This window comes from Pseudorca crassidens, chromosome 4, assembly GCF_039906515.1.
Source record: "Pseudorca crassidens isolate mPseCra1 chromosome 4, mPseCra1.hap1, whole genome shotgun sequence".
Classification (NCBI taxonomy): domain Eukaryota; kingdom Metazoa; phylum Chordata; class Mammalia; order Artiodactyla; family Delphinidae; genus Pseudorca; species Pseudorca crassidens.
In genome coordinates, this window is record NC_090299.1 from 12738803 (window position 1) to 12763265 (window position 24463).

A 24463-nucleotide genomic window follows, 5' to 3' on the forward strand; every position below is an offset into this window, starting at 1 on the left:
TTTAACTGTATAAAATATTTTTCATTAATCCTTTTCAGTATCCAACAACATATGCTTGTATAGAGTCTAAGGACATATCATATTACGACTTGTTATATCGTTATTTGTTTGCCTGTCCTATTCTTGTTAAGTTTATAATTCTTTGATACCATGGTTTATGTCTTGCTTATTTTTTTAAACCTTGGAGAACCTTACACAGTGATTTGCTCATAATAGTTGTTCAATAATTACTTGTTGACTTTAATTGTTTACCACCGTAGAGGTCTCCATAGGGCTATAGAGTAAAAAAGATTCAGCTTGCCAGACTGCCTTGTAAACATAAAGTCTCTCTATATAGACAACAACATTAAGTGCTTTCTCGACAAGTCTGACATTGGCATTCAACCTGTGTTGGCGTCCAGCTTTGTCACTGGATACTATCTCATGTGTTTCTCTTCCTTCAAATAAAAGCCCTACTTATATAGTGTTGCTTTTTTAACTCAGGAACAGTTCAGGGTTTATCTTGCTGGGATACATTTTTCACCTATTTCACAGATAAAATCGATCAGTTGTAGGAAGAGTTCAGTAGCTCTGTGGGAGCAGTGTGAAAGCCCACAGTGGGAGACGCAGTGTCTTCGCTTTCTGCTTTCCACACACTTTTTCCTGCCAAAGTTTTTGGTCAGGATCTGTAATAACACTCAGTCCTTCTTTGGAGAAAATGATAGCCTTCCTTAAGGATAGCAAGATGTGGCTTCTTACTACAGGAAAGAAAGTTAGCAGCCATAAAAGAAGAAAAGTTGCCAACATTACTTACAAATACGCATTTGATATTTCAACAACATAGGTCTGGAAAGCAAAATAATTAACCAAAGCTCCAAATAATACAAGTCAGAGTTCAGTGAAGCTTGAATTAATTAGAAAGTTTGCAGTGAAAGCTGAATGGCACTGTCAAAGTGCAAGTTGTTGGTACTGAGCTGAAATTCTACGCTAGCTTTCTTTCCTGACAAAACATAATCACGCTTCTACTTCCTCTAAGTTGCACAGCCAGGAGGAGCCACAGAAAATCCAGGAAGATTGGGACCTCAATGAGAAATAACTTTACCGACAAAAATCCCTTCAGCAGCTGGCCACCTCCATGACACTGAGAGGCAAGAACATCACTCATCTGGCTAAATCCCAACACACAAATTCTTTTTTATTCATTTTCGAAAATTGCCTCAGTAACAATGATCATACTCCAATAAGAAAACATGCATTCATAACCAATAGGAAATTTACTCTGATCTCAGAATGATTCTTTAATTTGCAGTCACAAACTTGTTTTTTAGTAGCACTCACTCATTTTCTGTTCCTCCAGGGCTAGATCTGTGGTCCCTTCTGATTCTAAAGGGTACATTTCTGAGAGCTGGATTCCAGACTAGACAGTCTGCTCCTGTTTCACAGCAGCCCACAAGGATGGACTCCCAAGTCAAATTGAGGCTTCAATTTTTTTATTTCGTTTATTTATCCTTTAAATTTATTTTATTAATTAATTAATTCATTTTATTTTGGCTGCATTGGGTCTTCGTTGCTACGCGTGGGCTTTCTCTAGTTGCAGTGAGCGGGGGCTACTCTTTTTTGTGGTGCGTGGGCTTCTCACTGCAGGGGCTTCTTTTGTTGCAGAGCACGGGCTCTCGGTGCGCGGGCTTCAGTAGTTGTAGCTCGCGGGCTCTAGAGCGCAGGCTCAGTAGTTGTGGTGCACGGGCTTAGTTGCTCCGCGGCATGTGGGATGTTCCTGGACCAGGGCTCGAACCCGTGTCCCCTGTGTTGGCAGGCAGGTTCTTAACCACTGCACCACCAGGGAAGTCCCGAGGCTTCAATTTTTTTAAATAACACAACAACATAGCAATTAACCTCAAACATCTTACACCCAAGTGTTTTGTGGACTTTCAAAGAACGGAGTATGTATGGTACTAGAGCGGAAAAGTTTTTTTTTTAATATAGTTTATCTTTCATAATTAGGAGTTTTACATGAAGTTAGTTTTATGGGATGATTCTGAAAGAAGCATAAAATTGGGAACACCTGCCTGGACTGTTATATAAGAGACAAATAAATGATTTTTGAACTTTTAGATTTTTACTTTTATTTGTTAGAGAAGCTGGCCTGCCCTTACTAGTTGTAGCTGAGCTTTCAAACAGTGGGTTTGTAATGATATATACTCTCACCACAGCCCACTCTGAGCTAATTCAAAAGTCTTCTCCGTATGATTTGTGGGCTGTGGACAGGAGACTCCACCACCAATAGCATGTGTGGTATAACGATACTGATGGTCAGGTGCTCTGGAAGTAACTGGAAGGATAAAATGCCCACACGGGCTGTTGAGGACAAAAGCAAACCTCAGCGCTCCCACTAACCATCCTCTACTCTGCAGAAAAGATGAAAGTGGCCAGCATTGCCCCAGCAAACAGTCATGGTTTGATGTACCCTAATATTGAGTCCCCAGGTGAAAAAGGATTGTCTTCATTAAAAAAACTGGGTTTTTCCCTGTAACTTTTGCCCAGATTTATTTCTTCTTTCTTAACAGCTCTGAACTACTTAAATAGAATGAAAATGAAAACATGAATTTAGAAACCATAACTTTACGACGTTTTCTTGATATGTATCCGTAAGTCACAGAAGTAGGACATACATACAGGGCAGAATTAGAATGAGAAAGGAAATCTGTGTAGACGTTCTGGTGGGATTCACTCTGGCTTACTTCCTTGTTGATCTTATTGACATTATTTAGGTATATCCTGATAAAACATAGGGTTCCATTACCAGCCAGACGTTCCCAAAATAGGGAGGGAAAGGAAACGGGCCCTGCTGCATTCTCTTAAAATTAGCAGTTACCTTGCTAATTAAAACCTAATTGTGAGAGAGCAACATGTAGATACCCCCAGTGGCATGGATCCCCACTGATTTAAAAGCTGTCACTTATAAACCCAAAGAAATTGGCTTATTAAAGTGAACACTAATGGAAGGTTCTGTTGCTCTGAGATGACAGGACAGAGGATTGAGGGGAGGAAGGAAGGAATGTGTATGTCTCGCATTGCCTTTCATTATCTGAGAAGAAGCCTCTGACAGCAAGAGCCCCGTCAGGAGGACAAAAACAAAATGAGTGTGGCAGGAACCACATTCTCCTAGTTTATTAATATGTGTTATATATAGCTCTAAGCCCCTGGGTGCCACAGATAGGGGGGTCATTCTGGTTAAGTATATTCATTTTAAACACGTGTATGAAGAGAGGTTCAAGGACAACACAGTTTGGTATATTTTATCTTACTTTTTATGTGACTGTTTACAAAGCCCTTTTAGGCTGGCATAAGGCAAGAGAGTAGATTATTCTTTAAACAACTGAAAAATTCAGTGAATTCATTAACCTATCTTCTCAGTGAGTCATCCAAATGCACATCAGCAAATACACACACACACACACACACACACACACACACACATGCATGAACACATATATTCTTTCTCATTTTAGTTTTTTTTTTTTTTTTTTTTTTTTTTGCGGTACGCGGGCCTCTCACTGCTGTGGCGTCTCCCGTTGCGGAGCACAGGCTCCGGATGCACAGGCTCAGAGGCCACGGCTCACGGGCCCAGCCGCTCCGCGACACGTGGGATCTTCCCGGACCGGGGCACGAACCCACGTCCCCTGCATCGGCAGGAGGACCCTCAACCACTGTGCCACCAGGGAAGCCCTAGCATGCATTTTTACCTATGGTTTTTCCATGCTACCCGTGACTAACCTCAGAAAACCTATGGATGCCAAGGTATAGATAATATTCTGGTCTCTTTTACTCTAACATAAGCAGCAGATAAAGCAACCTTCCCCATCCCCGCCCCCAACAAAAGGCTTCTGTATTAAATAGAAAGAACTGTCCTTCCCAATGTAACACATCTTAGCTTCCTTTTGATTTGCTCTGTGTCTGTCTGTCACATTCAAGTCCACACCATGTAGACAGAGTTCATCCCTCATTTCTGTCCAAACTCATCTTTTTAGGTCCTGGAAAGCCATGACTATAGTGACAAACAGCCTTGGAACTGGAGCCACAGAGCTGAATCCACATGCCGATTATGCCACTTCCTGTGTGATTTGCGGTAATAAAACTAAATTTTCTGGACCTCAGTTTCCTCATCTTGGTCAGATTATGAAGAGTATCTTCTTCTTAAGGTTTTAGTAAAGCACTGAGCACAGTCCCTTCTACCTGGTGAAAACTCAGTACACACTGGCCTTTACTCTTATTATGCCCTACTGGACAAGCCACATAGCTTTGCTCTGCTCTCTTTCCTTCTGCTAACGTGCAGCACGATATCTTGCTCTCGTCCTAGAACTGTGCATTGCCTAGGAACCATTCCTTCCCTATTCTTCCCATCATGCATCCCACTCATTTGTCTGATTTATTCTTCTCCTTGTCTTTATACTAACAAAGCAGTTGACAGAATCCCTCAAGGATGCAATTGTCTAGCAAGCCATATATAAAGTAAATTCTATTCATAGCTTGGCCTATCCAATACGAGAGATTTAACAGAGAGAGTGAGAGTGAGAAAAGGTAACAGAAGAGAAGGAGAAAAGTCAGCAAAATGAAATGTAGAAAGAAGTTGAAATGCTTACAAAGGTTTTGTCAAGCCTCGGTTCAAATATAATCTGTGCAATGGCAGCTCTTAAAATGAGACGTTTAAGGAAGATGCGAGAACACAGTTTGTAGAGAATGCTAGACATGGAAACAATCTTAGAGATAAACTGCTACACCCCAAACACTTTACAAATGAAGAAATTAAGGCATGGAAAGTTTAACTGACTTTTCTTAGGGTATGTAATAATTAACTAACAAACCCAAGACCTAAACCCTAGTTGCCTAACCCCCAGAACACAGTTCTTACCCCTAAATCTGTGTGTCATCAATGTTATTAACCTAAGAAGCCATTCATTCATTCACTGTTAAGAAGTCATCTTGAATTTAAAGCACTTGCCCATCTTCTCAACCTTAAATGAACTTTTCCTGAGGTAGGATTGTCTACTGTGTTTCACTAGAATCAGATTTCAATGTCCCCAGACAACTTCTTAAGCATCTTAGATACACGTCACCCAAAGCCAGCCCCCCTTTGGTTAAACAACTAACTTATGATATGAATTGAAGGAGAACAAAAGTTACACAACTCAAAACTATCTTCCCAGAAATTTTCACCGTCTTTTTAATGTTTTTAGGGAAATTACATTTAGTCATTGTATTAAATATTTTAATCGACCTCTTCTCATTTAATCATCAAAAATAGTAGACACTAAATACATATTTTTTTGAAAGAAGGAAAATTTACACACTATTATCCACACTTTCATCAAAATAAGACATAAGCCTCCTAGGACACAGACAATGTATCCAGAGGTACTAGCTAGTGCATAACAAGTCTGGATCCCAACCCAAATCTCTCCGAAACCAAACCATTTACCTCCCCCTCTGCTTGACACCGTTGTAGCCACTGCTCTGGGTTAAAGGCGTCATCTTCAAAAGGTGTCCCTTACTAATGGACACTCAGAGTAGAAGCTTATCAATCACTGTACAAAGTGAATACATTAGTGAACATTAGTTGTTGATTAGTTGATTGAAGTACCTCATAGAAAAGAAGCATTTGAGGGGAAGAAGCCTCAAAAGGTGAGTTTTGATTGAAGCAAGGGAGTCAAAACACAGATGAGGCTGGAGCCAGCCCTTGGCTGCACAGGGCTCGGAGGCTCTGGAAAGTCGAGGCTGTACCTTGAGGACAGATGGCAAAGAGTCAACCGCAATTCTTTGTAGACCAACCATCGCTTTAAATGTGAAGTGCTACTTGGATCTGATTTTGAGGGCTTCGTTTTTAGGATTTCACTGCTACTTTCACTCTGGAAGGTCATTAGAGAGTCCGTTAGATGGAGATAACTCTTGTCTCCGCTCAGTGTGCTGCTTCTATAAGTGTGCCCTCCTGAAAATAAACTACGTCTGGCAACCACTTGTGTGAATTACCTAAATAAAAGACTCACACTGTTAATGGAGCACTTTTGTACTAGAAAAAGAAACCATTAGATCTGATGTTAAAAGAAACTGCTACTGTCACTTACTTGATTGATTGCATCTTTTATTAGGTCTTCACTGAATTATTTCCTGGTATGTCTCTTTTTAATCTTCTCCCCTTTGTTGGGATTTGAGGAATGTATATTTTGAAAGTAGTGGGGAAAAAATGTGGAGAAGTGTAAAATTCAAGATCATAAAAGCCTTCTCGTGGGTGGTATTATGAAGGTAGCTCTCATGTGGAGCCTGGAATGTAGGTGTAAATTTCAGGGAGTGAGGATTATGTTGTAAAGGGAAAGGGAAGTATAAACTGGAGCTGTAGGTTGGTGAAAGAAAGGGAATGAAGGCAAAGGAAAAGCAAGCATGGGGCATCTGTTACAACCATTACCCCGGGGCCTCCTTCAGTCACGGCCGTCCAACTAATGGTGTCTGAAGTGATATTTTCAAGGACCAGATGTAAACTCTGCTCAGCAGGTGTGCTCTGTTTGAGCCCCCTCTCCTTTTGTCACCTGGCAGAGCCTGTGATTAACCTGGCTAACACCAGAAAAATGTCCTAAGTTTAAATATATGTACCTCCTTCACTGGGGACCCTGCTGCCGTGGGTGTAACTGGAGCATCTGTGTACCTGGAGGATAAGGAACTTGGCACGTGATGAAACAGACCCAAGCGATACACACAGCAAAGGAGCGTGTGCTAAAGAGCTGTTATAGACCGCTGACTGGCTAAGTGTGTACATGGAGCTGGGGGCCTACAGGACTCTGGAAGACAGCTAATAATCGTCACGACAGGCTGTCAAGCTTCCATTTTTCCCTTTTCTGTTTTGCATATTGACCCTGAACTGGGTGGCATGTTCATTTTCTATGCCTTGCCGCATAGCATCAGGGCCGGGGCAGCCCTGGCTGGTATCCGCTGCTCACTAACGAGCTGCCGCCTTTGACAGTTGTGGCGGAAGCACACGCTTGTATTTATAAATACCGCGCGCAGACTCGCTGGCTGGTAGGCAAGGCTGCTGCGGGTGCTACACCGATGATGTGCAGAGGATTTCAGGTGAGCAGAGAGAATCTCATTAGCAAGGTCTCCCCTGTTCTTCCCGTCTGACTGCCAGAAAGCCAGTGAGCCCAGCAGGTACGAACACAGGCACGGGAGTGGTTGTTTTCTGCCTGGACTTGGAGTGCTAGCCTAACCTCCCCACCGGCTCCCCCCACCCCGATTCAATAACCAAGACTATTCTTGAATTCAGAGAATTCCTCATTGTCTCAGGTTGAATTCCCCAAAAGCAGACCACCCCCCCAAGTAAATCACTTGTGAAAGTGAGTTATTAGGAAGTGTCTTCAGAAGAAACCAGTCGGGGGGATTGGGGGAAGTGGGACCACAAGGAGAGGAAATTGTAGCAGGTAGAATAACGCCTCCCCCCAGAGATGCCCACCTCCTAATACACAGAACTTAGGAACATGTTGCCTTTTTTGGTAAAAAGGAAGTAAGATTACAGATGGAATTAAGGTTACTAATCATCTGATCATAAAATAGGGAGATTATCCTGTATTATACGGATGGGCCAAATCTAATCACAGGAGTACTTAAATGTGAAAGAAGGTAGGTCAGGGAGATGGCAGCATGAGAAGGACCTGATGCCCTGTGCTGTCTCGTAGATGTTGGGAGTTATATGCAAGGACCAGAGAGAGGCTTCTAGGAGCTACAGGTGGGTCCAGCTGACAGCCAGCAAGGAAACAAGACCACAACCACGTGGAACTGAATTTCTGCAAAGAAAAGGATCCTCCATTCCGTCTACAGTCTTGCCAACCCCTTTCAGCCTACCGAGACCCAGACAGGACTTATGCAGAACTATTTAATTGTAAGTTTTTGTTATTTTAAGTCATGAAAATTGTGATGATTTGTTACAACAGCGATAGGAAACTAGTACAGAAGCCATATAAAGATGTGATAGCAAGCAAAGGACCGGAGAGGGTAACCAGCTCAATTCCCTGCAGGAAATCTGGTGACAGTGTAAGTCACACCTCAGTGTTTTCATATCAGGGACCAAAGAGCAGGGTATTACAACCATGGCGTCCATCAAGCATTGCCTAAGGGCTAGGAGTATGCAGCGGCAGTAGTGAACCTAATTTTCCAAGAATTTCCTACCCTTTGCACAGGAAAGTACACTCTTACAGTGTCAGGACAGCCTTCCAACAAAGAGGTGCAGGTGCTGGCTATAAGGAAAGACCAACGAGAGTCAAAGTGCAGGAAAATGGTGAAGAAATCTAAGGGGATGTGGGCAGAGTACTGATACTCTCTGCTAAAACCATCCATCATAATAAATATGCACTCTCCGCAAATCTTTCACGTAAATGAAACCACCGAGTAGCTCAGGAAACAGAGGTTTTGAAAGCAACAGAGCATGGCCAAATTCCCAACTTTTATTTGTGACCTTGGGTGAATTACCTACTCTCTGTAAGTCTTAGCTTCTTTCGATGGAAAATAGGAATTATTAACAGGAAACTCTTTTTGCCAAGTCTCCAAGAAGTTTCAATAAGTGATTAAATGGAAAGCACCTTGCACAGTGCCTGGAAATCAACTAAAGTTTGTTCTCTTCCTCTTTTCTCCCTTGACCTTGGACTTCGGGACATAACACACTTTATCTGGCAAAGAGGGAGAGATCAATATGGAGTTCTAACCTATACGTCCTGCATGTATTTCTTTTCCTTCAGTGTATGAACTTGCCAGTTTCCTCCCAACTCTACAAAAGCCCTCTCTCTCTTCGAAACCTGCTCTAAATACTGAGATTTCTTTATTTTTACAGCCAAACTTATTAAAACAGTATTCTATACTGCAGTCTCTATCATCTCATCTTCCATTTACTTTTCAGTCCACTAGGCTTTCCACCCTCTACCGTGTTTGTCCTCGAAAAGTATCACACTGTTTGCCAAACCTACTCTTTCTTGAGCTTGCAGTACTATTTGACATTGTTGCCCACTCATTCCGAAATGCATTCCCCTCCCCAGTTCTAAGTTGCTCATGGCTTACTCCAACGCTCCTGCGATTCCTCACTCTGTTTCTCTCTAAATGTTAAATCTCCCTCATCTGCAATCGTCTTTTCAGCTCCAACCTTAGACTCTCAGTTTAATAACAGCAGTCAATATTGATCGGCATTTACCACGTGCCAGGCACTTGACTAAGGACTTCACGTGATGCATGAGGTGCTTACTAGGATTATTCTCACTTTACAGAGAAGGATACCAAGGTTTGGAATGGTGAAGCAACATGCCCAGAGTTACACAGCCCCGAAGTGGTAGAGCTGGGATTTGAATCCAGGAAGCCTGATTCATACCCACTGTTTCATTTAGCTTGTCTTCCTGGTTTCCCTACCTATATGTAGAGTTTCACCCACCAAAAATTCGCCAATGACCAATAAGTCTCTGTCTCTGGTCTAATGTCTCTGCTGGGCTACAGGTCTATGAGCGCATTACCTCCCAGACAGATTCTCTTACATGTACCACAAACACTTCACTCCAGGTTCCCCAGCCCCAGCCTCACCCCCATCAGATAACCTGCCCTTAGATGGTACCAGTGCAGTTGGTGAACGGCATTCTAATCTGCTTCCTTCTCGGCATCCAGCCAGTTGCCAAGCCCCATCAACTCTAACAGCTCTGAGCACGCCGGTCTATCCCCAACTACTACAGCCTTGTTTCAAGCCACCCACATTTCTGTATAAACTACTACAGTTGATTCGTAACCCATCTCTCTGCCTTCAGTCTCACAACCTCCCCGCAAACCTACCTTATTGCCCAGGTCAGTTTTTCAATCCATAAATCTGATTATCTTACGTTTCAAAAGTTTTCATTAAATTCACAGTCCAAGAAAAGAAAGTCCAAGTTTGGCTGAGAAGGCTGGCTGTGATCTGGACCTCCACTGTTTTTCCAGACTTATCTCTCGTGTAGTCCCCCTTGGCCACACCAAAATATTGCAGTTTCCCAAGAGGACATGTTTTCTCACTCCTCTGTGCCATTGAACTGCTCTCTCCCCCGACAGGGGGCTTCTTTCCCTCCTTGACTACATGGCCTGTGCCTACCTATCCTTAAACACTCACTCAAGCATCACCATGCCAGGAAGATTTCTCTGCCCTCACAGGTCAAATGAAATGCAGTGTCTTTGTCCTTCCTCTATGACTCTTTCAATTTGCCTTTTTTCAGAGTGACGATCACACCAGGTTATGTAATCATTCACATTTTTATCCATCTCCCCAGCTAGACTCTAAGCTCCTGGAGAGCAGGGATTGTGTCCCATTTAGTACAGTAAAACCAGCACCCTGCTCACAGTAGAGCTCACTAAATATCTGCTCAGTGAAAAAAAGCACAAATAAACGAACAACTAGAGAGAATAGCACACTATGACTGCACACCCAGACCTCTTGGGTTCCCACAAATCTCTAACAAATGCTCTTCGGGTCCTTATTATCCAGAAGATATCGATGCAGATGTTGCTGTTGACACCCTACGGCAGTCACAATCCCAAGCACCCATCAGGAAACACAGCCTGAAAATGCTTTAGCTGAGACACTGTCACAAAGAGAAGGGGACGCAGCCATCTGTGAGGAATGATTTCCATGACTCCAGGTGCAATGGCGGGAGCTCCTTGAGATATTAGGCAAGGCAGTCAGACAACATTTTGCACTTCAAGGTTAAATCTAAGAGGACACTGATGTGAAGAGAAGAGAAGGAGATTTCCACGGTGGCAGAGGAATCCACTGTCTTCTCAGGAAACTGGAACAAGGTTACAATTGTATTTTCCAAAATCAAAAATTATATAGGGCAAAAAAAGAGGGATTCAAACATCCTTCCTCTTTTTACTTTCATGTCTACCTTGGAGAAAAGTCACAAAACAGGAAAAAAATAGAAAAGGAGGGGTTAGGGATTTTTCATTCTTCTGTTTGCCAACTGTGTAGTGGCAGAAAATTGCTGCTAGCGACAGTGTTATTATATAGAATATAAAGAAGAAAGCACCCTGAGAAGTCTATTTCTAGAGCAAATACTTGGATATCATCATGCAGACTCCTGCCTATGGCAAGGAAATACTCATGGCCTGTTGGAAACAGACCAGAAGACCTGGCTTCCGGGAGTAACACTGCCCTTATTAGCATCCCCAGCCAGTGTTTCATGAGGTTCCTTTTCCCAGTCTACAAGAAGAGGTGAAGCAGATAAGCTTTAAGTCCCCTAAAAACTCTTAAGTTTCCAAGGTTCTCTCTCTTGATTCTCTCTCAGCAGCCAGATTGATCTCTGGACACAGAGTAGTCTAGAATCCCGCCAGAGGAAGGCAAAGAAATACCTGGCTGACCTAGGCAATTGTGACACTGAAGATTCAAGAAGGAGATGGACATGACTTCAGTGACAAGCTATTGCCACCCTGGCTGTCACGAGCTAACTGTGGCTCTGCAGTTCATGGTAGCAAGAAATTTCAGCAAGGAGGGAAGGAAGAATGATCTTGCATTACTGATTTCCCACTTCCTCCCATTCTAAAGTCTTGAACTCCAGAATAGACCACACAAACCAAGAGAAAGGTGCTATGTGGGTTGGTGAGTGGCTATCCAGCTCATCTTTCAAACGCGCCCCTAGTAAGCTGTTACACTGAAGCTATCGTCCAAAAAAAGAAAAAAGAAGTAGAATTCTATGTGCCTGGGAATGAGAGGGTGTCATTCACAGAGAAAAGGCAGAAGTCCAATTGTGCTAGGGTTCTGATAAAAAGAGCAGGTAAAAGAAAGAAAGTCCATACAGGTGATTTTCCCTGGTACCAGATTGGAAAATGCCAGTTAGTAACAACCGTGTAACAGTAAAGACAGGACAGATTTTTAAGGAGGCAAATAAAAAGTTATGCTTTTTTTTTTCAACTATATATGAAACTATGGGAAATCAAAACACTATAGGGAACTCAAAGGAGCTCCAGAATATGACAGTCTCAGACTCTAAGAAGTGCAAGCAAGTTCACACATTCTCAATCCTCTCAGCAAATTAAAACAAACAGCTCAGGGACCTACAGAAAACGATGCGTCTTTGTACCCTCTCCTGACACAGACTCTACCGTCAGTGGCATGGTCTTCTTACTTTATCTTCTTCCATATAGTTCTATTTATGCAAATATACATAATGTATTTAGTTTTCTATTTCCTTCTCCAAAAACTGTCATTTCTATTTTCATCAGATTTTTTTTTTCACTGCTTAAACAATACGTGAAAGGGAAAGACACAAAGATACTAAGACAAATGGTTCTATTGTCCCTCCTCCGTGGCACTGTTGGACCTGCAGTCACAATATGCTGTTTTGTACACTCAACAGGCTAAGATAAATATGTCACAAGTTGCTCTTATGTCTAACTTTTGTGCCTCTGGTCAAGATAACCTGTTTACCACTCCTTATTACATTCTCCCTTCCAGGCAACAAGGTGGCTTTCCCTGGGAATCCTGTTACGGTAGTGATTACTGCTGTTGATAAGGCCGTGTTTTGTTTCTGCTTTATATTGTTGTTGCTGTTATGTGGTGCTAGGCAACGTCCCAGGGCTGAGACCTCTTTTTCCTGATGCCTCACAGCTTGGTTCCCTGCCCACTTTTGCCTGCCTGTGAGTCTGCTGCTGGCTTGCTTCTGCACTGGTCCCTGAGGTCTTTCTGACTTTGGGTCTCTCCCTTGCTTCCTTGGTCTCAGCCTCTTAGACACCAAGCCCCTGTCCAGACACTCAAACCACAGGCTTCTGCCCAGTGCCCATGGGCTTGATCGCTCCCATCCCCATGCCTCCACCTTCACTCTCCAACCTTCTTTATTTGAAAAGGGAAAGCACAGTACCTTCATATACATAAGCCTGAATATAAAGCAATGAGACTGATGCCACAAACCTCGTACCAAAATAAAGTCTTACTGCTATAGCCATAGTCTGTATTTGTCTGTTTATATCCCTATTTATATATGCATATAGAGATACTGTATTTAGAGTTTTATTTCCTTCCCCGACAACTGTCATTCTATTTTTAACAGATTTTTTTACTCTTCAAATATGGTAGGAAAAGACAGAATTATACAGGTAAGTTGCTGCTGCTACAGAACAGGTGGGAGCCAAGAGCACAGCAAAATTTTTTTAAACTTGTTTTTAAAGTGTAGTTTCCCTCAAGACTGTTCTTCAAGGATTGGATTTTAGAAAGTGAACCTATCAGATAGTCAGAAAATCTATATTCTTGTCTCTGTTCTGACACTAATGACCTGAAAATGAGGGCTGTGAATTAGGAAATGCAGTTTTTCACGCATTTTGAGTGGACAGTGCTCTAGTTTGAGGTCATGTCCCTCGATCATGATCCAGGCCTCTTGGGCATTAAATGGTAATAACAGTCCCCAGACATTTCAACTCCCCAAACATCCCACAAGTGCCCTCTGTAGGAGCCGATTAGATGATTTCATCCAATTGGATGATTTCATGATTCTAGTCAAAAAGGTACTTGGGGAGAATGGCTTAAGAGTCTCATCATTTGTGAAACAAGAAGACAATGAGATTGATAGCAAAGTGTAGTGATTGCTAAGATATTAATTAATCTTATTGAAACATTTTGGGCCTATTTCCTAATGATTTTGGCAAACTATTAGTTGGTTCCCTCAAATCCATTCTCCTCTCTTCCATGAAAACAGGCATTTGTGGGCTTCCCTGGTGGCACAGTGGTTGAGAGTCCGCCTGCCGATGCAGGGGACACGGGTTCGTGCCCCGGTCCGGGAGGATCCCACATGCCGCAGAGCGGCTGGGCCCGTGAGCCATGGCCGCTGAGCCTGCGCGTCCAGAGCCTGTGCTCTGCAACGGGAGAGGCCACGACAGTGAGAGACCCGCGTACCGCAAAAAACAAAAAAACAGGCATTTGTGAGGGTTAGCGGAATGACACAATGGAAGAAATCTAGGTCTATCGGTCATCTTGAGTAGCAGAACTACCCTAAGATCCTGGAACAGCCAAACTAAAACTTCTTACATCAGTCATATTTGGGTATCTCTTTGTTATAGCAGCATAACCTTTACCTCAACTTAGCTTGATTAATACAGAACTTAGCACCTGGAAGCAGTATAGTAAAGAACAAAACCTAAAATACATTTCTAAACTGGTTTAGAAATGATCTGGTGCGCAGAGAAAAGCCAGACCTTGCCTGCTGGCCTTCTGTAACCCTTGTCATGCATTTAGCAAAACTCTCACCTGTGTCAACTCAGAAAGCACACCCAGGGAGCCTACAGCTCTGGAGGAAGTAGTGGGAAACACCCAGAAATTTAGAGGTTAGTTGTTCCTTGCTACTTTTAATAAGATACCTGAGAAAGAGATACACTCAGGCAAGAATGTGTCAGTTTGAAAGCAGACATGTAAGGAATCACAAGTCCGCTAAGTGAGACACTCTCTGCCTATAGTCTGAAATCTAAATCACCTGAGAATGCAGAAATTTGGAGACTCACAGTAGTGGAAACACAAACTGGATTGGTTTATACCAAGAACAGCAGAACGTAAGTCTGTTACCTGGAGCCTCTCTCAAACACCTCCTGTGAAGATGCCTTGGCATGAGCTACCAACACTATGTCAGGCCTTATCTTTAGAGCTTTATCTTCCAAGCCAAGCCTACGTGAGGAACTGGGGGGTGGACTGAGCGATGATGCCAGCAGTGAAAGAGAATCAGTAGGCATAAGGACTACGTCTAGGAAAAAAACCTTTATTAAAGTCACCTGCCGATAGGAATGAATGGAAGCAAGTAGATTGAAAGCGTACAATTTTTAGGAAATTGTATTACCAAAGAAATCACAAGTCTGGCAACACTCTAGGTCCCGGGCCTGCAGCAGAGCAGACTGCAAAAACTTTACTTTTCAACACCCACTCCAGACAGAGAAAAACCTAACATGTGAGACTCTTACAAGGCATAAAGCTGGGGTCCACAGAGGAAAATGGACAAGGTAGCTCTCCCAGAAAGCACAAAAAGAGGTGGCCAGATGGCTAATTACAAACTGCACTCCCCTGCTAGGGCAGGAAGCCTTCGTAATAACTAAGGACTGCTGTGTTTCCAATTCTTCTATTTTATGAATGAGAGTTTCAAATTGTAGTATCATATTTTAGGCTGATAATTTATCTATTGGTTCCTAGTCACCAGACTACAAAAACTTCATCTGGACCTGTTGAAGAGAACCATCCATCATCTCCCAGGATTCCTAAACTTTGATCTGATGCAGAAATGAATGGGACTTTGGACTGTCTCCCTTGGGACACAGGAAGATGGTGAGAAATGTGAACATGGATATTTAGGGGGCCAGAGTGGCAGACTGCTAGCCATCCCTCAAAATTTGTCCCCGCATAACTTCATGGCCATTCACTTAGAAGTTACATTTTCCAGTCCTCAGTGGAATGTGAGTAGAAGTAACACTTGCATCTTAAAAGTAAATTGTATCTTGGCTAAAAAGAAATCTCTTGCTCTTGCCCTTCCCGTGAACTGGAGCACAGCCACGTTAGCATCCCAGATCCCTCCTAGGGCCTTGCCAATTAGTACATCAATCTAGAGCATGGCGAACACGGCAGAAAAAAAGAGAAGAAATTTGGGTTCCCCAATGACTCCATCCTTCGTGATCCCTTATCACCCAGGCCTGAACTGGCTGAAGTATTACCTAAAGCTAACTATCTTAATCCAGCTACTTTATTTCTGGGTCCCTTTGTTATAACAGCTTAGCCTTTGCCATAGCTAATATACATCCACATTTCTTCCCCTTTGTAGGGACTATATGGCTTTCTCGTCTAAGGTAGGACAACCCTGGGAGCTATCCCCAGAAATAAAGAAAACCACCAATTCATAGGAAATACACTAAGAAATTAAATGGATGAAAAATCAAACTGGAATCTACTTTACACCTCAGTGAAGACTAGAGATAACTATTATTACAAAGAGTGAAAAGATCCTCCTGGTTTGAAAATCCCTTTTGTGTCTTAATGCACAGGCCCTGCCTGCTTGCCTTTACTTGTTAGAGTAAATCCAACAAAACAATACATAACTGAGCGTGCAGCTCCTACATTGCAACCCACAATCTTTTCTTAGAGACAAGAATGAGAGAAGTTGGATTACTACGTTCATTTCCACAGTGGGCAAGGGGAGAGAGAGTCCCAGAGAGAAGACAGGCCAATCACTGATGAATGTGTGTGAAAAGGAAATAAGCCCTGAGGTCAGCGCTCTCAGTGGGTTCCAGTAAAGCAAAACGTCAACAGCTTGCACCATCATTCGGCACTTCTCCATTTTATTTTCAACAGTCCTCGTATACTCTTTGCCCTTCCTAAGACTTCAGAAAGTCAATAGCCTTCAGAAAGTCAATCAGGCCGAAATCATAGGGAAGTCAATTATAAATTGGCCAAAGGAGTAGTGGATTTGGAGAAATAATGATTACCTATCTGAAATTTTTATAAACGACATTCCAATCAGGGTATGAAAAATTTTCTAAAGCTACATTTAAATTTTTACAAGTGAACGCTCCAACTTACAGGTGGATAGGGAACCGTGAGCACAGAATTGTTTGATCCAGTAGGTTAAGTAGTAGGCAAAAGATAATAGAGAATAAATTGTCAGCAGATGTTGTTGCTGGTTCAGAGCCTGAGACTGCCAAAGAAGAATAGGCTGCTGGGATATCACGGAATATAAATGACTTTCTCACTCCGGGTGATTTAATTTCACTGAATTAAAACTCGCAACTATTTATTATGGTGTGCCCAGTGTAGCTGAAAATTTTTAAAGTTGTAAAAGTATTTCTTCACATGAAAAGAAGTCAGTGTGGTGGATGCCATGGTGCACTACCAAGATCCCTCCCCCGAGGACCGCACCCATGATGCCCTGGGGCCACTCTTACTGCTTCGTGAGAGCCAATCACGAGCATCTCTTCCCAACTCTCATTCAGTGGCATCATCACAGCAGTTTGAAATCAGCCATGATGGAACTACTTATACTATAGAAACCAGCAAACAAACAAACAAAAAAAATAAGGGTTTTGTGGTTGTGTTTTGTTTTGTTTCGTTTTTCTTTTTTCCAGAGAGCTGGTTTACCAGTGCACCACTGTTGGGAGTATAGGTAGCTGAAGCCCCCAGCTGAGTCAGGTCACATCCCCTTCCTAAGGACATCCTGCATCCAAGACTGGTCTAGGCAGAGAGTATTAAAGGCCCAGCCCCCAGGCCCCAATTCAGGACAATTCTTTGTTGTAACTGCATGATGGTTTGATTTCTCCCTGTACTCCTTCCTGCTTCTTTCACTCCCTCACTGTGGACCAGGACAAGTACTCTCTAATAAACCTCCCCCACACAAAATTCTACCACAGAGACCGCTTCCTGAGAAACCCAACCTGGGACAAACAGCGAAGAAGGAGTTTATTACCCAGAGCTAAAATAGAAAATGAATCATTCTAAAATTATAACTAATTATAACACTATTTACTTGGTTTTGAGCTGTTTAAAATGATTGATAAGAATGGAGAAGGCAAAACAATGTTGTGGGTTTCGTAGGCAGGTTTTTTGTTCTTTTTGTTTCTCTCTTCTTCCAGAAAACTCTTTTCTTGGGAAAATTATTACTGTGGCATTAAATGTAGGAAATATTGAAGGTTTTTGGTTGGGAAAAAAATTCAGCATTTGTGTTTATTGAATTTTAGTTTTTTTAAAGAGGGATTACCTCAGTGGTTTTGTCCTAAAATAAAAAGAAAATTACAAAAAGAGATCAAAGGTCATCAAAGGAACCAAATAGAATTAATCGAATTGACATGTTGGGTATAAACTACCACTTTTTTTCCCAATCACTGCTTTCAACCTTGTTCTGTCCAACAGTTTAGCAAGTCTCTTGCATTTCAGTTCACTCTCAATGATTAGAACACTCTCCAGTTTAAAATTGCCCTCATATCCCATTTAAATCTGATTTCTGCCTCAGCCCTCCCTCCCTTGGCCAAGGCCAGGTCTGCAGCTCCAAAAACTTGGGTGTGGAGAGCAGGGTGAAATCAGCATTTTCATTCTTAGCATCTTCGAGTGGAGGCGGCAGGGCGATGGGACACTAATTCATCCTTGTCCCTTTTCAAGGCTTTACCTCTTTGGGGTTGGAGTAGGTAGGAGAAGAGACGGGAAGGAGGTGCAAAGTTCTCTAAGCTAAACGCCATGACTGTAGCCACCTCCTCACTGCTTGTCAATACTTTCCTGGCTCACCTTGAATGGCCATCTCTGCCCCGCGAAAGTCAGAAGTCCAAGTGCGGACTGAGGGGTGGTCTTTCAGAGTTTATGAAGAGAACTTTGGGAGTCTCCCTACTGCTCAGTTTTCTGCAATGGCGAGCTAGGTCTGGTCTTATCTCCCAAACCCCTCAGCTCCTGGCCCCCCGTACCACAAGAGGGCTGGGGTAGAAACTGACAAACACCCAGCTACCCCGTGAGGAGAGGAGGGGAATTCTGCAGGACGGAAGCACGAGCCCTCGAGGCTTCTGTTGCTCTCTTTGCCTTCTCAGTTCTCCTTCCTACAGTCTGCTGGAGTGAAGGCTGGGCTTCATGAGCTAATAATCTTTGATGGAGGTTTCAGGCCCCAGTTGTTGCTGGCTCTTAGAGGTTCTCTCTTTAAACTTGGGGGTTAATACCTCTGAGAGTACTAATCCTCTATTCTAGGTCAGCAGGAAAATCTCACTCAATATCTTCATAATTTGAAACTAGCAATTAAAACCAGTTCTAAGACCTGCACCTGCACGCCCCCCCAAAAAATGTCTGTTATCAAGTTAATCTAAATTGTATAGCAAGGCAAGGCAGAGCCCCTGAATTTGGCAGTAGAATTTCCAACGTGGTTGTTACATTGATTAAGGTATGAGAAAAGTGTAGCTTCATCTCTTCCCTTTGTATTTTTAGAGACACAATAGCATGACAGAAAATTTGATGGTGACTAGAATACCCACATAACTGACACCTTATTGGTTTAGTGGGGCCTCCCAGTACATGCCATGTGATTATAACACAAGTCGCTTGAAACCTTCTGTAGTTATTCTGTTTCAGGTCTACACAATGAATCCTGCTTTACATGAAATCCCACCCAATTTCAGCTTTTATCTCATAACTAGATGCCATCGTTAATTTGCTTTTGTGTTGTTTGAAAATAGCCCTCCATCGCACATAGTTTGCTTCATATAATTTTCCTCAACAACAACAAATTGAATCCTTAAGGGCATGTCTGTCAGAAGTCTATGAACTTGAAAAAGGAAAGAAAACAGCATCAGCCCTGTTTGTTAGCAACCACAACCTTGGTCCTCAAAACATCAACTTAAGAGAGAAAGAAAAAAAGCACTATTGCCAATACAGTTTGGGCTCCCTTCATTTCATGCACTGTGACTTCAACAATTTCTCCATTTCTCATCTTATTTCTATAAAAGTAGCTTCATTTAAAAGCAGGGAAACCACATTTCATGCTCTTCAGTTTCATTAAAGTTATACAAAAGGAGCCTACCAAAAGGAACCTCTCCTAATTATACAGTTGTAGCAGATGAAAATATTGAAATGATGAATCTGAAAGGCAGCTGACACTATATATTCCCCAGACTTTTCATCATGACATAAAAAAAGGAACTGAAAAATTAAGATCTGAATCCCAGGATGAAGTGTCACAAATGTCATTATAAAAAGAAGAAATGAAGCCCAATGGCTTCTTTTTTTTTTTTTTTTTTTTTTGCGGTACGCGGGCCTCTCACTGTTGTGGCCTCTCCCGTTGCGGAGCACGGGCTCCGGACGCGCAGGCTCAGCGGCCATGGCTCACGGGCCCAGCCGCTCCGCGGCATGGGGGATCTTCCCGGACCGGGGCACGAACCCGCGTCCCCTGCATCGGCAGGCGGACTCTCAACCACTGCGCCACCAGGGAAGCCCCCAATGGCTTCTTAAGGTAGCCCAGGTGAGGTGAGAGCAACAGAGAACCAAGGAGTTTCCTCTGATCCTTCAGTAGGGTAGGCTGTGTAGTTCCTGGACGGGGGCACTTCACCTTGTTGGGTGTGATCGGAGACTCGTTCTTGTAAACTAATGGCAGCGGTTGGTTGATGCAGATGATTTGTACTCCCATGAGAGTGCTTTCATAATTCAGCCCGAATTATAGAGTGTGCTGGTTAATGGCACTTGAGATAAAACGTTACCAAGAATAAGAAAGAGGAAACCTTAATGTGTTATCCTCCCCTCCAGGACCTGCAAAATAAGCTTGCTTGACTGACAGGCTCCTCTCTCAAAGTGGAAAGAATAATGACATGCTTCTCGGAGGCTTAGGAATGAGACTGCATTTGCGATGGCTTCTGCCTCAACTGTGAAGGCACGCAGAGCAAGGTTTATAAAGCAGAGGCCGTTTGTTCTGATCTTGGTAGTTATTTATTTAAGTGAGCTTCATTCCTTACAGCTCAGATTCTCAACCACTTACTGAGGTCTAATAAGTAGCTTAGAAATCTATAAATTTCATATGAAGTTTTATGTTAATTAACTTGTGGCCTAATTAATCATTGCCTTTTTTCTCTGTCTTATATTATTTACAGGGTGTTCCTAAAATGTGTTTTTCAACCCCAATCCTATTAAACCAAAAAAACGACTTAGTATTTCATTAGGTGTAAGTAATTTAGACTTCTGATTTCTTCAATGCCTTTATCTCTTAAAAACAAAAGTTGAGCTCATAAATGCATAAAATATTGATTACATCTTGTTATCCCTGTTCTTCAGATTATTTGAATATTGCAGACCAATATGTGAAATTGCACAGGTTTCATAGTACGTGAGAGCAGCCTATCTGAGGGGGTATGGGGCATTGACATTAAGACCTTAAAAATTTTGTTTGCACGTGTCTATAGATGATAGATTAGAAACATGTGCATGTGTTTCTATATATATGTATGCATGTATATAAATATAATGACAACTTTTGACATGTGGCAATGAAATGTCTTCTTCTAAGAACATTTGTATATCACAACCATTTCCTGAAAGTTGAAAGTAAATACTGTAAGGGAGAGGAATTGCATGAGGAAGCCACAGCCCTGAATATTGATGAAGAAGTTCTAAACTGTATGACTTAGACACAGACTCCATGTGAAAAGAAAACAATAAAGAAACATGGCTAATGCTTATTGAAAGTTTACTGTGTGCAAAATTCTGTTCTTCATGCTTTAGAAACAAGCCTTTAGGTAGATGTCATCATTTTTCACATTTTACAGGTGAAAGAGCTGAAGCTTCAGGTGACTAAGTAAGTGACTCCATGGTTATATGGACTGTCATCTACACCAGAACATTTCTGAGAGTGAAAGGAGGAATTAACTGGAAAGTATGCTAGGACAGTAGGTATAAAAAGGGACTGTCCTGGATGAACTAGGATACGTGTCATTCTACCCAAGGATGTGGTACCGCTGAGATTCAAATCCAAGCAGATTAACTCTAGAGACTGGAACCTTAACCACTATGCTATACTTAGCGGTTACTTCTTTTTTAAGTAATGAATGTGCCTAGAAAGCACTGTAGTATGTTATGTGCAAGTAGTCAAATATGGATAAAATAAGGTTGCACTGACACATGCAAATAACGAATTAACAGGGACTAGAATCTTGCTGGGGTAGTGGGGTTCTAAAGTCAGCAAAGAATGTAAAAATTGAGTAGAATCACGCTTTGCTTTAAAAGCTTCACAAGCCCAACACCATAAGAAGCACCAGGAGGACTGATTCCAATTGCAGGAACAACAGATTTCTGCTCATCCTCTCTCGCGCTTTCTCTCTCGCTCTTTCTCCCTTCTGAAGGTCTGCAGTTTGAATCTGGTGAGTTAAATGAGCATAGTGTGCGATGTCACTGAATAGTTCAGAGTAGCATAAAATCAATGCTCTGGAAGTATCAAGGAAAATAGATTAGATGACACTTACATAGAGGAACTGCATTTGAAGTGAGTATGTGAAGGATAATAATAATAATAGGCGGAGAATGGAGGTCAGGACATAGCAGACAGAGAACAATGTGAGGAAAGACACTGGGATCTTGAAAATGTCTACGCCTGGAACATCAGACCCAGAGAAAGATGTAGTTAAACAGTAAGATTATAAAGAACTGTAACTGTCAGCTCAATGAGTTTGGTCCTCATTCTGCAATCAGAGTGTGGCAACCTTTGGTGTGAATCAGATTCACCCATGAAGCATTTTCTTATGAGAGCCATTATCTAGCGTTATGGAACTAGTCATAAAAGGAATGAAAGTTGCTCCCAAGGCCTGAAAATGGTTTTGATGGTGAAATGTGGACTTTTGATTTTCATATTTATGCCCTGTGGTGCTGGGTGATCTTTCTTCAGGCTGGGGGACTTGGGGGGGAGGGATGGGTGGAGATTATCATATGCATGTAATCCTTTATAATTAAAGGATTTATAATTATAAACTAATTAAATTATAATTATAATAAAAATAATTTATAATTTAAAAATTACATATAACACAAAACTTATCTGCTTAATACTCAGCTTAAGAGCTTCTGTCCATGGTGAAACATGAGTGCCTGCATGTCTGAAACATTTCAAACCTGAGTCTCATGGGCACAGAAGCCAGGAACAATTATTATCTGCAATGGTGAGCCACTACAGATAATTGTGATCTGATCTATTTTAACCATTTTTCCTGACAATTTTCTGTGAAGGAAAGAAAGTTGAGAGCTGAGAATGTTTAAGAAAATTCTGCGATAGTTTAAGGATGAGTGGTACCTAAAGTACTTCGTGAATACAGACCGGCCAACATTTGATGCTATTCTCCGTTACACAAGCTTGAGGGGATACCTCCACATAAAGTTTGAATAACAGAAGAAACTGAAAAAATAAAAATTGTGCAAGCCAGAGCAGTGAAATTCTGCAAGCAAGAGAGTGAGATGCTATATTCTGATATATGTTTTAATCGTCAATAGACCTGACTTCAAATCCTAGCTCCATCATTTATCAGCTATCTAACCTCGGACAAGATACTGGACCTAAGTCTCAGATTCTCACCTGGAAAATGGAAGTCATACTTGTCTTTGATACCAGGAACCTCCTTCAAGAGCTGTACACTTAGGAGTCCTGGAGTAATTTAAAGGTAGGCAGAAGCCAATCTAACTCAAAAAAAATCTTAGGAAATCTTACAGTCATGAATACTGGCTAGGCATCATGGAGGCTGTGCATGGGCAGCTCCCACCTGGCTTAAACGATGAACAATCTGACACAGATAAGAAAGGACTTACAAAAAAGCCAGTTGTTTCTACCTCAGGTTCAAACATTCCGTTCCAGATGTGTCAATGGGAACTATCACACAGCCAGAAAATACCTCATATGGGATATTTCCTCCTCAGTGATGTATTTTTCCTGCCTTTAGCCAACTTCCCACCCATCTATGCCAATAGCCTGACCCTAAGCCAGTGCTCTTTTTTCTCACTGTTTTCACACTCTCTCTTTTAATCAAAGCAAGTTCTAGGTGATAGATATATTTGTATCCTACTCATCCCATGGGTGGGTGCCTCTCTTTCTTGTGATAGAGCATAGCAGCCCAGAGCTAGCCTGTCTTCCACAGGCTGAAACCCACTCCGGATTTCTGTTCATTTCTGATATCTCATTCTCATGACTCCCAGACACAACTACCTTACCAGATTGTTGTAAATGTCAAAGAGAAAATGTATATAAAGTCCCTATCACAGAATAGGTGCTGAATAAGTGTCATTTATTAGATTCAGGTTCAAATCCTGGTACTACTTACGAACTATTAGAAAATTTCTTTATCTGTAAGCTACACAAATAACTACCTTTAATAGTCATTATGAGGATTAAGTAATAAAATAGGGTAACAGATCTGAGCATATCACTCACTTACAAAGGGGCTCTGTCAACATTAATTTCCTTCTTTCTAATTTCACTCCTCCAAAAAAGCACAATGCCATGGAATTCTGGAAGGAGTGAAAAGGGAGTGAACACTTGGTATGAGGGTGGGCTCAGGAGCCAAACTGCCTGGGTTCAAACCACAGCTCTCCCAGATCCGTAACTCTGGGCGAGTTATTTAACCATTTGGTACTTCAATTTCCTCATCTGTAAAAGGGGATAATGATAGTATCTATCTCACACACATAGTTGTAGGATTATACCAGATGATACATGTAAAGTGCTTAGAATAGGATCCGGCCCCTAATAAGTGCTCAATAAACGTTAGCTAGTATTGTTATTTTGTTTAACAACTTCTCTGTAGACCTTAGACCATGGCAAAAAAAAGCATCAGTGGTGTGCATGGTCTCTAGAGGAGAAAGGTCACTTGTGCTCTTCTCAATTATGGGTGAGAGTCTTGTCCACTGTGGCATTCTTAGATTCACCTACTTTCAGAGCTGCATGTAATCGCTCTCCATTAGGTTCCTAGGGCTGCAGTAACAAAGTATCAATACTACAAA